At 43.8% G+C, this 18389-nt stretch overlaps 1 protein-coding gene across 1 annotated transcript in view; it reads right to left on the reverse strand.

The window, feature by feature from the left end:
• Positions 1 to 2265: 2265 nt before the first annotated feature.
• The window catches only part of saxo4 (stabilizer of axonemal microtubules 4), a 253673-nt gene continuing 237549 nt past the window's right edge, over positions 2266 to 18389 (reverse strand). Inside the window, exon 14 of the mRNA XM_068046860.1 lies at positions 2266 to 3105. The gene's annotated coding sequence lies outside the window, so the exon portion shown is untranslated. The remainder of the gene's footprint in view (positions 3106 to 18389) is intronic.

Raw genomic sequence — 18389 nt, forward strand, 5'->3', positions numbered from 1 at the left:
AGGTAGGAAGATATCAGGAAGCCATACCGATGCATTTTCCCTCTATTTTCCTGGACCCCCGCCTATAACCCCACTGCAACAGGGCCAGGAAAATTCATTCCGTTCTGACAATCTTGAAATAATTTTTTATCCCTGGATAAACAATGGAAAACAATTTACTTGGGTCCCTTGGCCCCTGCAGACCCCACTGTGTAAACTGGCATATTTGGACATTTTCCAATAAACAGCAGACCCCATTATTAAGTTATCTAACCTGCCATGGCCTGTGATATTATTACACTCTGTCTCAAGTTTGAAATCAAACCCCTATTAGTTTAACTGATCTCTGCTAGAGAGACAATGGGGGGACTACATTGGCTTTAGTGTATCTAAGCTAGGGAATCAGAAACAAAGTTGGGTTTATATTCCTGATCTTTATCCCATCCCCTGGTGAAGAATGCATAGGTGTGCACATTGTATGAGGATATAATAGAGCTTGGCTGTGATGTCTCCCATGATTGAATATCCTGCTCACATTCACACACATGAACAATGATCACTTAAGCAAGCTTTAATGGCTTCCATCACCCACAGAATTGCACCTCTGTAACAACACGTTTAAGAGAAGAGGGAAGAAATTGAGGTGGGGCAATTAGGTCAATGCTCATTCATGGACAGATAGCATCCATATTCCATTCATAACTTGTTTCTTTTTTTAATTAGTTTACTGGATATGGGTGTCGCTGGCCAGGCCAGCATTTATTAGCCATTCCTAATTGCCCTTGAGAAGGTGGTGGTGAGCTACCTTTTTGAATCACTTTAGTCTGTGTAATGAAGGTATTCCCACAGTGCTGTTAGGCAGGGAGTTCCAGGATTTTCACCCAATGACAGTGAAGCAACGGCGGTATATTTCCAAATCACAATGGTGTGTAACATGGAGGGGAACTTGCAAGTGGTGGTGTTCCTATGCATCTGCTGCCCTTGTCACTTGTATGGCCCTTTCTCCCTACTACCTCACTTTGATGCAAAACTTATTGCTCTGCTCTACCATAAAGGGTGTCAGTAGCCTGATGAATGCATGTCCCTACTGCTCCCAGGATGTTGCAGAAATCATTATTGCCTGGATCATAGAAACATTAAGAACAGGAATTGTCCATTCAGCCCCCCAGGCCTGCTAAGCCATTCAATCAGATCATGGCTGATGTGCTATCTCAACTCCATTTTTCCTTCTTTGCTCCCTATCCCTTGATATCCTTACCTAACAAAAATCTAAGTATCTCAGGATTGAAACTCTAATTTCCCTACCATTCACAACCTTCTGGGGGAGAAAGTTCCAAATTTTTACTACCCTCTGTGTGAAAAAGTGCTTCCTGATTTTGTTCCTGAATGGCCTAGCTCTGAATTTAAGATGGTGTCCCCTTGTTCTTGATTCCCCACCAGAAGAAAGAGTTTCTCCATATCGAACAATCAAATATTCTTAATATTGTAAACACCTTAATCAGATCACTCCTCAATCTTTATACTCAAGGCAATGCATGTCATGTTTATGTCCTTATATTTGAACCCTCTAAGTCCCAGTATCATTCTGGTAAATCTCCACTGCACCCAAGGCCAATACATCCTTCCTCAGGTGTGGTGCTGAATGTCTGAAATAACAATGGTGTCATAGAAGCTGGAAGTGTTAGCTTTGCAGCCACTGAGTAGCAGTGGAGGCAAATGAGTGTGGCTACAGGTAACAGATGCCCTCTTGCCTTTTTGGTGAAGTGCACTCTTCTCAGTGTTGGCACTCTTGTTTCTGAGTCAGAAGGCTGTGGATTTAAAGCCGCACTCCAGGGGCCTGAACACAAAATCTGGTCTGACACTCCAATGCAGTACCAAGGGAGTGCTGCGCTGTTGGACATGCTGCCTTTCAGATGAGACTTTAAACTAAAGTCCCATCTGATCTCTCAGGTGGACGTAAAAGATCTCGTCACTATTTTGAAGAAGTGCAAGTGAGCTGTCCTGGATCTAAAACAGATTATTTGGTCATTATCACATTGCTGTTTGTGCACCCTTTCTGGATGCAAACTGGCTGCTTTGTTTCCTATGTTACTACAGTAACTACACTTCAAAGGTATTTAATTGGCTCTGGAGCATCTTGAACGCCCTGAAATTGTGAAAAGCCCTATATAAATGTAAGGTCTTTTTTACATGCACCTCTGTCGTTGACCACTGGAACAGATGGTCTGCTTAAATCACTATGGCAGGAGTCATACAGAAAGAGAAAAGGTGGTATAATTAGCTAGCCTGAAGCAGTTGACACAAATGGTTTACTTGACAGATGTAAATGGCACAATATGAAAAGTGGGATACTTCACACACCTCAGGGATGGAATCATTGTCTCTTTTGACACAGTTATATTGATAGTGTGCACCAGGTGGCTAGTAGGCTTTACTCTGTCACCAGTGGCACATATTACACACTGCAGATGACATCCTGGAATTTGACTTTTTGTGGGTCTTAAAAATGACCATCAGAGGTGATGAAAAGATATGGCTTTCCAATAGAAAGTAACGCTCAGGGGTTACCACTCCCTGCTTAAATGCCACTATCCCTGAGCCTTAGCACCAAGATAAAAAGCACTTTTGAAAACATTTCAATTTTCTTATCTCCCCATGGAGGCCTCCACAGGCAAGAACAGACCTCTAAATAATTTCTACAACATTGCCTTATGAAACTTTGCCAGTGAGATGCTATAGTCACATGAAGCTTATTTTTCTTTTGCTGCTGGTGCAGATCAGTATAAAGTCAGCTGCTTCCTATCTGATTTATTTTTAATGAAGTAGGATTGATGGCACATTTCAAACTGGAATGAAAGTCAGATTATATCACGAATGATCACCTTCATACCCTAACAACCACTATTCAACAGGATCAACAAACATTGAACTAAATATAGAGAAATAAAATCATTTTAAAATGTTCTTCTTGGGATACTCTTGTCCCTGAATGTTGAAGTGATGTGCATGTGAAGAACAAATACAAATTGCTGAATACGACATTCTTAATGTGAGCTTGATTTCAGGAGAAATTACTTTCTTTCTGCTTCTTCTGAAGAATAGGTCACTGTGGAAAACCACCACTACCTGTGGAGACAAAAGAGTGCTGTGATTGGATCTGGAATGTTAATCCTATCATCTTTTCATTGCAATGTTTTAGCTATTTCTTTAATGAGCCCAGTGTCCCTGGATTCTATCGTTCTTTTTGGCAACCTGTTTACAGATGATAATCACACACCGGATAAAGAAATACTTGTTAGCCTTGCTTCTAAACATTAAATCACTGCCTTTCTAACCTGCTGCCCTGGCATATCTGAACAAAACAACTTGCATTTACATAGCAAGTTTAACATAATAAAAAGTCCCAAGGTGCTTCACAGGAGAGTTATAAAGCACAATTTGACACCAAACCACATAAGGAGATATTAGGGCAGATGACCAAAAACTTTGTCAAAGAGGTAGGTTTTAAGGAACATCTTAAAGGAGGAAAGTGAGGTAGAGAGATAGAGAGGTTTAGGGAGGGAATTCCGGAGCTTAGGGCCTTGATAGCTGAAGGGACAGCCCCTGATGCTTGAGTGATTAAAATCTGAGATGCTCAAGAGGCCAGAATTACAGGAGCACAAATATCTCAGAGAGCTGTGGGGCTGCAGGAGATTACAGAGATAGGGAGGGCTGAGGCTATGAGGAATTTGAATACAATTATGAGAATCTTAAAATCAAGGTTTTGCTGAACTGGGAGCCAATGTAGGTCAGCGAGTACAGGGGTGATGGGTGAACAGGACTTGGTGCAAGTAAGGGTACAGGCAGCAGAGTTTTGGATGCCATCAATTTTATGGAGGGTAGAATGTGGGAGGCCAGCCAGGAGTATGTTGAAATAGTCAAGTCTAGAGGTAACAAAGAAACGGTTGAGGATTTCAGCAGCAGATTAGCTGAGGCGGGGAGGAGTCGGGTGATGTTATGGAGGTGGAAATAGGGGGCCTTAATAATGGAGTAATATGTGGTCTGAAGCTCATCTTGGTGTTAGATATGGCACCAAGGTTGTGAACAGTATGGTTCAACCTCAGACATGAGGGATGGAGTTAGTGGTTAGGGAATGAAGTTTGTATCAGGACCAAAGGCAATGGCTTCCGTCTTCCCAATAATTAATTGGAGGAAATAATTTAGAGACAATGGAGGTGTTGAGAAAGGCAGTGGTGAGGTAGAGCTAGGTGTCATCAGCGTACATGTGTAAACTAATGTTGCGTTTTTGGATGATGTTGCCAAGGGGTAGCATGTAGATGAGAAATAGGAGGGGGCCAAGGATAGATCCTTGGGGAACATCAGAGGGAACAACGTGGGAGATAGAAGAGGAGACATCGTAGGTGACCAAGATTAAATAGATAAGAATGGAACCAGGTGAGAGCAGTCCCACCCAACTGAACGGCAGTGGAGTAGCACTGGAGGAGGATGGTGTGGTCAACTGTGTCAAAAGTGCAGACAGGTCGAGAACGACAAGGAAGGATAATTTATCTTTGACAATGTCACATAGGGTGTAAATTTGATAAGAACCATTTTGATACTGTGGTAAGGCGGAAACCTAATTTGAGGGATTTAAACCTAAGAGTTCTGGGAAAGCTGGGCATGGATTTGGGAGGTGACAACACATTCAAGAACTTTGGAGAGGAAAGAGTGGTTGGAGATGCGGCAGTAGTTTGCAAGGATGATGAGGTCAACGGTTGGTTTATGAGGAAGGGATGATGACATAAGTTTTGAAGGTGAGAGGGAGAGTACCTGAGGAAGGAGAACTATTAACAATATCAGCTAACATGAAAACCAGGAAGGGAAGTTGGGTGGTCGGTGGTTTAGTGGGCATGGGGTGTAGGAGATGGGTCTCATGAACAAATGAGCTCAGAGACGGCGTGAGGGGAGATAGGAGTGAAACTAGAGAATGCTGCAAGTTCAGACACAAAAAATTAGCACTTTTAATATGTGTCCAATGGTCCACTTGTGAGTAACCTGAAAATGACTGAAAAAACTATACTGAATTGTTAACTAGCTTCATTGGTATACACTGATTAGTTTCTTAGGAACAAGTACTTTTTTAATGTAAAAAATCTTTTAAATGTGCCTACATGTGCGCCTAAAAATGAGTTCAATTTGAAAAGCCTCCTCAAATAGCCACAATCAGAGGAAACTCGTTATCTGCATTATTTAGATCTGGGGCTGTGGCCAGTTTTGTGGGCGGAAACACTTTCCATGCAAAGTTTTTAAACCAGCATTATCGATTGCGGAAACTCAAACTATGCTTAAAGTAACATGCATTTAAAATTCTGCGGTCTTTTGTGCTGGCTTGGCTGATTTCAGCTGGAATGCACTGATAAACCATTAAACTTCTATTAATTATCACCAACAATAATTTCTAGTCTCTCAGCACCTCAGTTGAATAAGATTGTGTCAGACACTGAGAGAGCTGTGTCAGGTATTGGGATTGCAGTTTAATCTCTCAATAAATGATCAGAATAATCTCTCAGAATGATACACCGTGCTTTTGCTAGCTCTAATTAGTCCCACTCCTTGCTCTTTCCCATAGCTCTGAAAATCTTTTCACTTCAAGTATTTTTTCCAATTTCCTTTTGAAAGTTATCAAATTTGCTTCCACCACCCTTTCAGGTAATATATTCAAGGGCACAACAACTCATCCAGTTTTTCTAATCTCTCCATATCTCTGGTGCCATTTTGGGAAATCTCCTCTGCATCCTCTCTAAGGCTTTGACATCCTTCCTAAATTGTGGAATTAAATAACCAAACCAAGTCTCACCAGAATTTCACAATCTAGGCCAATACTTCAATACAATACCAAGGTCTTATTGTGACAAATATAATGAGGGTCTGGGAAAATCACATGGGGGAATTTGATACTGAGCTAGTCCTGTTCGGCAGCATACTCATAGTATCCAACTATTTTACACCACGACATAAACATCCTGACACAATGAACTGGCTTAATGCATTTAGTGACCCACCACACAGCTCCAATGACAGATTAGGAGACCAACAAAAGGTAAGTAGCCTTTATTACTTTGGAACAAGGTAAGTCAGGTCATGAGTGCAATATGTTTGGTATTGGCAACTCTTGTAAACTCAAAAGCTACAAAATTTGACTTCTTAGCATTCAGTTTCCCAGTGCCATGAGTGCCATTTTGGCTCCAGAATGGTATCCACAGTGCGAGTGCACACTTCTGTTGCAAGCCAAGCTGAAAGCTTCAACAAACATAAGGCCTTTAACTCGTGGGTGATCAGCCAGCACAGGAATTTTGGGTTCCAGTCAGACTGATTTCAGTCCCCTTCTCGCCCTCCCTGAAGCTGGACAGAAACTGGATTTGCAGCCGAATAACTGTCTGCTCCGATGAATTTAGGTAGTTCTGCAATTTGGTTTCCACAGTGTCTCGGAGCCGCTCCAATGATGGTAGGCACCGACTTTCATGGTCGTGGGAGCATCTCAGCAGCTACTTCTTTTAAGACCCTAGAGCTGGAATTTTAGGCCCCTCGTGGGAGCAGGCTGGGGGCAGGGAGGTCGTAAAATTATGTGGGAGGTGGGTGTTACCATTCCTGTCGTCTTCCTGCCCCTGCTGCAATTTTATGAGCAACGAGAAGGTAACAAACGATCCCCGCGGCCCAGGTCAATTGAGGTCCTTAAGTGGCTAATTCATGCTGCTGCTGGTATTTTACCAGCGGCGGCCGGAAACTTCAACATCTCCTCACAGACCCGGGGGTGGGGGTGCTCTCCTCATCAGGCACCCTGTGCCCCACAGAGGGCCCCTCCAGCAGCACAACCCACCCCCGCTGGAGTACCTCCCCCGCCCTTCTGAATAATCCCCACCCCCTCACCTGGGCTCAGCCGATTGTCCCTAGCAAGGCCTGAAACCCGGCTTACCTTTATGGAGGCTGACGTCCACGGTCCTCTTCTGGCTGGGTGCAGTCCCAACATTGGCCACCGCTCCTGGTAGTGCTATTGGGACTGATGAGCAGCCGGCCCGCCGATTGGCCAGCAGATCTTGAAGGCAGGACCTCCTGCCTCAGAGAGGTGGAAGTCCCACCCGAGGCCAATTAAGGACTAGGCCACATAAAATTACAGCGTGACCTCCAGGCCCGGTGGAGGTGGGCTTGCCCTCGACCTTTTGGCTGATAGGTGGGGCCTTTGCCAAGAAACTTCCGGCCTAGGATGCAGGCCATCAGGTCCTGGAGTTGTCAGCCTTTAGTGCAATAGTTTTATTAGTACCCTTTCCCCGGTGATTGTAATTGTTTTAAGTTCCTCCCTCCCTTTCACCTCTTGATTGGCAATATTTCTGGGATGTTATTTGTATCTTCTACATTGAAGACAGAAACAAAATATCTGTTCAACACTTCCGCCATTTCCTTATTTCCCATTATTGATACCCCAGACTCACTATCTAGAGAACCAACACTCACTTTGGTTACTCTTTTCCTTTTTTAAAAACTTGTAGAAACTCTTACTAATCATCCTCGGACTTGCCCGCCCCAGACTAAATTGGAAGGCATCAGGAAGGCAATGGGCACTCCACCCCTATCATCCCAGGCAATTTTATGGGATTCCCTGCCTCTGTTCTCATCCTTAGGGGGCCATAAAATTCAGCTGTTTGAGCTGAATTTTGTGAAGCCAACAGGGGTCCCAAAGCTGGGCCTGAAAGGCGAGGGGAATCTCACCTCAGTGCTTTGGAGACTCCCCCAGCTAGTTTTAACGGCACTCCAGCAATTAACTATCCAGCACCATGGTCCCTGTCTATTTAACGACAGGGATCCTGCCTCCCAGGCAAATCAGAGGGCCGGCAGCTCAGTAGTATCGGCAGTGCCAGATCTACTGCCGGAACTACAAAAGGCCCAGGACCAGGACCATTGCTGGAGCCCCAGAACACAGATAAGTCTGGCAGACCCCGGCGAGACGAGGATTGGGGGACGGTGGTTATTGAGGGTGAGGGTCACGGAGAGACGGCCCCTTTGCCACGGAGACTCTCCGTGGGCCATAGATTTCCCATGGAGGATGCCCCCCAAGCCTGCAAGGGGGCCACTTTTTTTTACTGGGTTACCTCCCCAAGTGGAGGCCCCCCCAACCCCCCGCTGCTGGTATTATACCAGAGGTGGCGGGAAGAGGCTCTCAAGTGGCTATTAATTGGCTACTTAAGGACCTCAATTAGCCTCTGGGCAGGAAGGCCAGCTTTGGCTTTTCCCGCCTCCAACAAAATCACATGGTGACATGAAGGCGACGGGCACTCCACCCGCAGCCTTCCGTCCCTACTTTACAGGCACCCACCTCCCATCCCATCTCCCAGGGGCCCATAAAATTCTGGCCTTTATGTGCAAAAGACAAAATACTGTGTATGCTGGAAATCTGAAATATAAACAGAAAGTGCTTGAAATATTAAGCGGATCTGGCAGCATCTGCGGAGAAAGAAACAGAGTTAACGTTTCAGGTCTGTGACCTTTTGTCAGAACTGGAAAATGTTAGAGGTGCAACAGGTTTTAAGTGTTAACAGAGGCAGGGATAACATGGAGAGGGGCATATAACAAGAAATGTCTGTGATAGGGTGGAAAGAGGAGTGATTTAATTAACAAAAGGGATTATAGTGTAAGGCAAAAGGGGGTAGTGATAGGACAAGTAAAGAAACACAAAATAGTCTAGAGGAGCTGTAAATGCAACATTAGAATCATTACCAGCACCTGCTGTCCGAAAAAAATGGGATCAGTATTTATGATCTAAAATTGTTGAACTCAGTGTGAGTCTAGAAGGCTGCAAAGTGCCGAATTGAAAGTTGAGTTGCTGTTCCTTGAGCTTCTGTTTTTCATTGGAAAGTATGGGAGACTGAGGACAGAGAGGTCAGAGGGTGCATCGGGCAGAGAATTAAAATGGCAAGTGAATTGAGGTGCTCAGCAAAGTAATCGCCCAGTCTGTACCTGCTCTCTCCAAAGTATAAGAGCAGTGAATACAATATACTAAATTATGTTTATGTTCCTAAAACATTTAAAGTTTCTGCTTCTTAAAATTAACAGATGGAAAATTATAGGCCAGAATTGTACAACTGCCTAATGTGCACTCCAATTTGTACACCAGGAATGTTTTGTGGCCAGAGCCTCTGCTGTCTCCTCCCTGACTTCTTTCAATAGCCTAGGGTGCATGCCATTGCAGCCCAGTAATTTATTCACTTTAGATCTCCTAATTTTTCAGAAACAATTCTTTTTCTACAGTTTCTTTATCGATTGTTCCATATCATTCTCTAGTACACTTCCACGCATAACAATTCATCTGTAAAAGGAGATGCAACATATTTACTTAATATTGCTGCATAACTTTATCCTCCACAGTTAATTTCCATCCTCCTTCATCCATGAGCACCCCTACCCTTTCTTTGTCTATACTTTTTGTTATATATTTGGTTCTTTATGCTGCCACCATATAGAGTCTAGCCGGAGAGGCTGAGTTTGAAATTAGTGATATGTCAGTTGACAAATACGTCTGGTTACCAAAATGCTTGTTTCGGATAGTTGATCTCGCCCAGAAAATATTTTGATCGGTCTGCTGCATTTATCTGTCTATTCTCAACTACTTTTCATTTAGAGGTTGAGGTAGTCGAGATTTGATTTTGGCACATCTTACTGAAACACCCTATTTTTCTGCAATAAAAGCATTCTGCTCTATTGGTGGGACATTGTTCATGCCTGTGAGAAGTTTTTGCACCACAGCGCTGGCAGTGTTTAAAGGTGTCTTTCGCTCTCTTTCTACACCCCGCCCAACCCCCCACAGTGTACCTTTTTTCCGGGCGTCCCTTGTTCAACCCCGTACCAAGGTCTTTTCTCATCTTGTATGATTGGCCTGTTATTGCTGCACCAATTGAAGTAGGAATCACAAGCATTTGAGACTTCCTCAAATGTGGCTGATTTTTCATCAATATGTTGTCTTGCTATTATATCATCAACTACAGCAACAATTAAATAATGTACGCACTTGCTTTGATTCGGACCTGCTGTCCAATCTCAATATAATTCTATGCCTGAGGAAATTTTTCCTCCATAGTTCCCAGTTTCGAGTCAGATTGGATCTCTGTGACTTTTGAAATTCTCTGGCACTCCCAATATTTGATCCATTTTTAACATTTTTATAGACTTTTTAGAGCATTTCCTCTTTAAGAATTTTTTTCAGGCTAGCTTGCTTTTTTGGAGTGTAACAGGTGCTTGACAGTGTTCTCTGTTTATATTTTTCTTTCAGCACTTCGCTTATATGTTTACACAACTGTTTGATAAGCATTTCAAGGGCTTTCCCTTTTGCATTTTTTGCTAGAGTTTATTTATCTTCTTCAGGCTTGACTGGTTTAATGATTTTTTTTCTCAGCCTTGCTGCTTTAATGGAGACTCTGCTGTGTCCAGGTCTTTCCCACAGTTTTTTCTTCACTGTCGGACTTTTTTACCTCTCAGTTCACTCGCTTTTCAGGGTTTTCCCATTTGCTTGAGATTGTTTATTGATTTTTCTGCTTGACTGCTTTAATGATTTTTTTCTCTCAGCTGTGGCTGCATTGATAGACTCTGCAGTGTCCGGGGGTTTCCTGCACTTTTATTTCTCTTCAATATTGGACTTTTGTATTTTTTTGTCAGTTCAAGCGCTTTTCGGGGTTTTCCCCTTTTTTTCTCGCTCTCATGGAGCCTTTAGAAATCAATTTTTAAGCTCCACAAAGGCTTTTTTTTAACCTGTATTTCTCGATCGTTGGCACAATGACTCACCCAATCACTCACTTTTCAGCCACGTTTCTGTTTTCTGGAGCATTTCTCAGGTCTGTATTTTGTTTTTCTTTCTCTTTTCAGGTACTTGTTGTAAAGTTTCTCCTCTTCTGGGTATAGGACGTCGATCCCAATGCTGTTCACTATGTTATATATTTGGTTCTTTATGCTGCCACCATATAGAGCCTAGCCAGAGAGGTTGTTAGACTGCACCGTTTAAACATTAATTTTCATTGTATAGTAACTATAAACACTCCACACTAGCCTGTGTGTCTCCTTCAAAAGCCACGCTGTAACTGTTCTCGAGTCTCTCCCACATGATCTCTTACCTCATCCTGGTGGGTGATAATCTTTACATTCTCTCAAGATTAACCCTTTGATACCCTTGTACTACACTTTTATTGTCAATGTTTATAAAAGTCCCTGCTATTTCCTTGTATAATATCTGCTAACCTTTTTCATTTCATCTTTCTTATCTCTCCTTCAACCTCCATACTATACATTCCATATACATTCTATATACTCCATAATTACCTTTACTATTGTAAGCCTGACATTCACTTTCATTTTAATCTATTTATCCAGAGAAATCTATTCTTTGGTGTATTCCCATTTCACCTTATAAGAATGTATTTATTTTGCAATCTATGGGGTGGAAAATAGTTTCAGCCTGTTTTTGGGTTTCTGGAAGTGCTTGCCAAGGTGGTGGAACCCTGAGGCTTGTCTGAAATTGGATCTCAGGCCAGTGCCTGCATGTCGCCATGGAGCTGTGCATGCTAATCGAGCATCTAGAGGCAGCTCACTGGTTCCAGCAGGGTGAAATTAGGCTGGCTGTCTCTCTGGTAACAGGCCTCAGGTAAGCCATGTGAGGGGGGAGGTGATTGGAAGGAAGGGAATGATCAGGATGAAGGAAGAGGTCAATGAAAGGGGAGAGAGGCACTCAGGAGGGAGGGAGGGGGCAATCAGAAGTGGAGAGGACAGTTGAGAGGGTGACAATTGGGAGTTGGGGTGAAGTTAATTGGGAGCGTGCCAAGTGGAGGCCTGCAATAGTCATCAGGACTGCTGTGGGGCCAGGATGAGGGACAAGTGAGTTTAGCCTGAACCAGACACTTGTAAACATCTGAACCTTAAAAGCAATAGTGACATTTAAAAAAAAAATCTCTGCTCTGCCTTCACAGGAATAATAAGCAGCCATTATTTAAAATAAATTTTCTCTCATGGAACTTCATTTCATGGCTCATCAGATGTATAAACCTCCAACACTTTGGAGGGTCAAAATGTTTATTTTGAGTATTTTCTATCCTTTACACAAACAGTGTTAATTTGGCATCTGTTTTCTCATCAACCTCTCAATAATACTGATTACAGACTAATATCCTTGGGGATTGAATACATTAATGTAAGTCAGTAGGAGGCCTGAAAGCTCATCAATGTGCATTAATTTATCAGTGCTCAAAAAATGTTATCAGAGAAATGACATTAATCAGATGTTAACAAGGAAATGCTGGATGTTGTCGTAAGGATTCCTTAACTTTTAAAAATGTACTGTGGGAAGGAGTAACATGACTTCTAACCAAATATGGCAACTTAGAGTGGCAGAGAGAATGCTTCTGTTTACAGCATTACTAATACATCTCAATGACACTTCATAATACTGTCTATTTCTTGTAAGTGTGCAGAGGGGATGGGTAAAACATTCTATGTTTGGTTGCTTGGTACAATACAGACCTAACCCGCCAAACCTTATTAATGGTAGAGCTATTTGCAATACAATGGGAAATTAACAAACTTGTTAGCTACTTTACATGTTTTCTTTCTACCTATCTATTTTACTAACCATTTATTTTACTGAGTTGAAAATCAGGAAGGAGAACAATGCAACCAAGCATCTGATCTTAAGGTAAAAGCAAAATACTGCGGATGCTGGAAATCTGAAACAGAAACAAGAAATGCTGGAATCACTCAGCAGGTCTGGCAGCATCTGTGGAAAGAGAAGCAGAGTTAACGTTTCGGGTCAGTGACCCTTCTTCGGAACCGAAGAAGGGTCACTGACCCGAAACGTTAACTCTGCTTCTCTTTCCACAGATGCTGCCAGACCTGCTGAGTGATTCCAGCATTTCTTGTTTCTGGATCTGATCTTAAGGGATGGCTCTGTGAAAGTTCAATATCATATATCTATGGTATATCTGGTGCACAAACTGTAGGCCAACTAACAGTTATGGTTGAAATGTCCTGATGAAAAAGAGCAGTCTGATGCAGAAATTGAGCCCAGAGCTTGCTGGAGCAGAGCATCTTGGGGAAGCTAGATTTTTTTTTATTCGTCTTTGGGATGTGAGTGTTGCTGGCAAGGCCAACATTTATTGCCTATCCCTAACTGCCCTTGAGAAAGTGGTGGTCAACCACCTTCTTGAACCACTGCAGTTCATGTGGTGTAGGTACACCCACAGTGCTGTAAAGAAGGGAGTTCAAGGATTTTGACCCAGTGACAGTGAAGACAGTGATATAGTCCCAAGTCAGGATGGTGTGTGGCTTGGAGGGGTAACTTGCAGGCGCTCCCATACTTTTGGTGCACTTGTCCTTCTAGGTGATAGAGGTCGTGTGTTTGGAAGGTGCTGTCAAAGGAGCCTTGGCGAGTTGCTGCATTGTATCTTGTAGATGGTATATACTGCTGTCACTGTGCATCAGTGGTCGAGTGAGTGAATATTTAAGGTGGTGGATGGGGCGCCGAACAAGAGGGCTGCTTTGTCTTACATTGTGTTGATCTGTTTGAAAGTTGTCAGAGCTGCACTCATCTAGGCAAGTGGAGAATTTTCCATCAAACTCCTGACTCCTGATAAATGCATGAGGGAAAAAGGAATAGAAGGATATGTTGAGAAAATTAGATTAAGTAGAGTTGGAAGAGACTTGTGTGGAGCATAAACACTGGCATGGACCAGTTGGACCAAATGGTCTGTTTCTGTGCTGTACATTGCATTTAATCTCATGGGATTCACCATTAGAATTTTCCCACTCATCCTTCAGCTTGAAAAATGTTTGCTCCACAAATTGTTGGAAGCATGAGCCGATAACGGTGTGGCAATGTCAATGGGGCATCTAGGATCTAGATAAACAACAGGACCAACAGCCAGTCTCATTAACCAATGAGAGTTAAGGATTGAGAAGAAATAAAGGACTGAAAGCAAAGGAAAAAGGGTGAATTAAAGTCAAATCTGGTACAGAAAGAAGAAAGGAAAAGATTGGATTACACGAGAGAAAAAAGACACAGAAAGGAAAACTAAGAAAAGAATTAAAACATCTTAAATTTAAAAGATTTTATATCTCTCACGACAAGTTACTGTCTGCAGGAAAATGAAACTTCACAGTTTCAACTGTTTCCCTTCTGAGAGTTTGAGTGGCATTGTAGGCACAAATTCTGGATATTAACTTTGACCCAGTTACTGCATTACTAATTGATACATAGCATGCAAGTAATTTACACACAGCAATATAAAAAATGTTTTTTTCCAAGAGTTGAGGGGATGTCACTAGATTGGTGAGGAAGTTCAGTTAAGGAGTACAATGTGGCTGTTGAAAGTTGATTGTCCTCCAGGCAGTTCCCTGCCCATAGATGTGGAAAGGGCTTTCTCAATGGATCACTGAGTAAATTCACCACATGTGGCATCAAGGCCCATACATCAGAAATCTTTCAAGTTAAACATCTGGTCCTTGCCTGAGATATATGATCTCCATTAGGTGCATCACAATTGATTCAGTGTTGCTGAGTTAGGGAAAGCAAATGTCTTATCAAAAGCCCTGAATATCCCCAGAGGATTTATCCCAGTGTTAGTGCCAGGTTGTGCTAGCCAGGGTCTTCATCACTGACCCTTCCAAGATTGGCAAGGTTAGATGAGGTCCACTAATTATAATACCACTGGCAGGTGGCTGCACACTTGTGTCGCATCTAGGGTGCCCGCCTATGCCCCAGGGCAGAATGCCGGTGGGGCTTTATGGCTCCAAATGGGGGAGGGAGGGTGGATACCCCTTGGAATAAACTTTAAATGTGCCCCTATTTAGTCCACTAATTGGGTAACTCATGGCAGTGACAGACTTCATATATTTCAATGGCAGAATCATCAAAAAGTTATGTAAAAGGGCTCTGAAAAGGGATCTAAAAATTCAAACATGTTTGTTATTTTGGTTTCAGAAAACACTTCAAGCTATCAGTTAGGTACAGTATTGCTCTGCTGGTTTATTTTGCTTATTCACATTTGCATCTTATAGTATATATAATTTGTAATTTTAGTATGAAATATATGGCCTGTTGACATGCTGCATTTCTGCATGCGCAAAACCTGTACTACATCCAGCGTATAGCCAACGGTTGCTGGAAATGATCCCTCTAAATTTTCTTTATTGTGTATGGCCTGTTTATTTCAATGTGCAGAATCACAGAATAATACAGTGCAGAAGAGGCCCTTCGGCCCATCGAGTCTGCACCGATGCATTAAAACACCTGACCTGTCTACCTAATCCCATTTGCCAGCACTTGGCCCATAGCCTTGAATGTTATGACGTGCCAAGTGCTCAACCAGGTACTTTTTAAAGGATGTGAGGCAGCCTGCCTCTACCACCCTCCCAGGCAGGGCATTCCAGACCGTCGCCACCCTCTGGGTAAAAAAGTTCTTCCTCAAATCCTCCTTAAACCTCCCGCCCCTCACCTTAAACTTGTGACCCCTCATAACTGACCCTTTAACTAAGGGGAACAGCTGCTCCCTATCCACCCTGTCCACGCCCCTCATAATCTTGTACACCTCGATCAGGTCACCCCTCAGTCTTCTCTGCTCCAGTGAAAGCAACCCAAGCCTATCCAGCCTCTCTTCATAGCTTAAATGTTCCATCCCAGGCAACATCCTGGTGAATCACCTCTGCACCCCCTCCAATGCAATCACATCCTTCCTATAATATGGTGACCAGAATTGCACACAGTACTCCAGCTATGGCCTTACCAAAGTTCTGTACAACTCCAACATGACCTCCCTGCTTTTGTAATCTATGCCTCGATTGATAAAGGCAAGTGTCCCATATGCCTTTTTCACCACCCTATTAACCTGCCCTTCTGCCTTCAGAGATCTATGGACAAACACGCCCAGGTCCTTTTGTTCCTCGGAACTTCCCAGTGTCAGGCCATTCATTGAATACTTCCGTGTCATATTACTCCTTCCAAAGTGTATCACCTCACACTTTTCAGCGTTAAATTCCATCTGCCACTTTTCTGCCCATTTGACCATCCCGTCTATATCTTCCTGTAACCTAACACACTCCACCTCACTGTTAACCACTTGGCCAATCTTTAAATTTTTTAGCGTAGTATCTTAAAGGGGACAGATTGTGAGCAGCCTGTGCGGTATCTGTGCGCAGCCACACCCATACGCAGTGTAAAGGGAACATTGGTTGCAGTGGGATTGTTCACTCTGAGACATGGGAAGGGATTTAATCTTGGTGACGGGGATCTCGACGGCTGGCAAAAGCACCAGCGAAATAGCCGTATCCCCTCCTCTGGGGAAGGTCCGCCAGATCAAGTGCCCATGAGGCACTTAAGAGGACAGCGGCGGGCCTTCCCTGGTATCAAGGACCCCAGTGGTGGAAGTCCTGAATGCTGAGAGTTGCTGGCCAATTAGAGGCCGGCAGCCGTTTAACTGAGCAGTGCCACTGCAGAGGCAGTGGCTGCTGCCAGTACTGGACTCAACCAAGGCCCTGGACCCAGGCCACAGGTAAGTTAGGGCAGGAGGGGTTTTGTGGGTGAGGGGCCATGAGGGAGGGGATGTCGGGAGTTAGCAGCAAGGGCAGGAGGAGCAGCTCTCAGCAGGTACATCCCCCTTACCGATGCCGGGTCTCTCGTTCAGGCACTGTGCCTTTGAATGAGGGACGCCTCATGTCCCGCCCTCGCCCCCCCCCCCCCTCCCCCCCACTACCCCAGAGCCTGTAAACAACCTGCATAAGTTTGTTTGGTGTGGTACTTGTGTGGCGACAGATCTGCCCGCTGCTCAGCTAATTCCAGCGGCAGCGGGATGAGATCCTTCCTTGGGCATTAATTGCCCAATTAAGGGCCCCAATTTCCAACAGCCTTCCTGCCCCGGACTTAATTTGGGTGGGGGCGGGAAGGTGGCGGGGTCCCGCCCCCACCACCATCCTGCCTGATTATATGCTCTCCTCGCCTCCAAACCCAACGCAGGTGAGAGCATAAAATTCCGCCCAAGCTATCCCTATTACCACGCGTAAGGCTACATTTAGGGCCACGGGTGGGCATTCCATGTAAACTGCCTTGTGTGGCAAGTATGAATAAAGGGTGTTGAGAGAGAGTCTGGAGTATAACAATGGTTGTTCAAAATGTCTATAAAAATTTTAAATTCATTCCCATTGTATAAAATCTCCGACCCAGCTGAATGCTGCAAATGTATGATGTTACCAGCTAAACTGTGTATTCATTGCTTAGCATCTCCTAGACATTATCAATTACTTGCTGCACTCTATCTTCTGATAGAAGATCTGCAATGCAAATTGTCACAGAGTTTACCCTGCAGCCTGAATGATTATATTGGCTGAAGTACAATTACAACTAATAGTATATGTTTTAAAGACTAAGTAGACAAGAGTTCATAATCCAAAGAGCACCGTAATCTAAACATGTACTTTGCTTTGCATCAGAATTTATCTATGGCAAACGACAATAATGGGGGGGGGGGGAGGGGTGGTGGGGGGCAGCACAGTGGTGCAGTGGTTAGCACTGCAGCCTCACAGCTCCAGCGACCCGGGTTCAGTTCTGGGTACTGCCTGTGGGAGTTTGCAAGTTCTCCCTGTGTCTGCGTGGGTTTCCGCCGGGTGCTCCAGTTTCCTCCCACAGCCAAAAGACTTGCAGGTTGATAGGCAAATTGGCCATTATAAATTGCCCCTCGTGTAGGTAGATTGTAGGAGAATGGTGGGGATGTGGTAGAGAATATGGGGTTAATGTAGGATTAGTATAAATAGATGGTTGTTGGTCAGCACAGACTCAGTGGGCCGAAGGACCTGTTCCAGTGCTGTATCTCTAAATAAATTATATAGAAACAGCAGGGAGCGATGTTAAGAATTGCCCAATTTCCCCATTGCAGGTGTTGGTTATACTTAGTTCCCAGGTGTTGCAGAGAAGAAAAAGAAGTGGAGATTTTCTCAGTTATGCCTCTGCTCCCACTACACTGTCGTGCAAATATCTAAGGCTTTCCCATGTGGGCTTCAATGGTCTCCACCTGCAATAGTTTCAGGCTTGGCGATCCAATGACAATGAGGTGGATGGAGAGAATTCTCAGCCCTCCTGCTTCAACTTCCCCTATGTCCATGAATAGGACATTCAAACATAGAGCTGGTGATAGAGCTTGCACAAGAACCCTCCTCAATCTAAAAAGGACACATGCAGGTGGTCGGTTCTTTTTCTTCTCTTCCAGTGAGATCTCTCAGGATCAGGAACTTCTGGCTGTTGCACTGCAGAAGTTACCCAGGCTGGTGGCCAGAAGCACAGCTACAGGTCTCTCAGCTTGTTCTGGGGTCATACTAATGGCCTGGAGTAGATAGTTTGGATGATCCTAAACCTTCAC

This window comes from Heterodontus francisci, chromosome 14, assembly GCF_036365525.1.
Source record: "Heterodontus francisci isolate sHetFra1 chromosome 14, sHetFra1.hap1, whole genome shotgun sequence".
NCBI classification, from domain to species: domain Eukaryota; kingdom Metazoa; phylum Chordata; class Chondrichthyes; order Heterodontiformes; family Heterodontidae; genus Heterodontus; species Heterodontus francisci.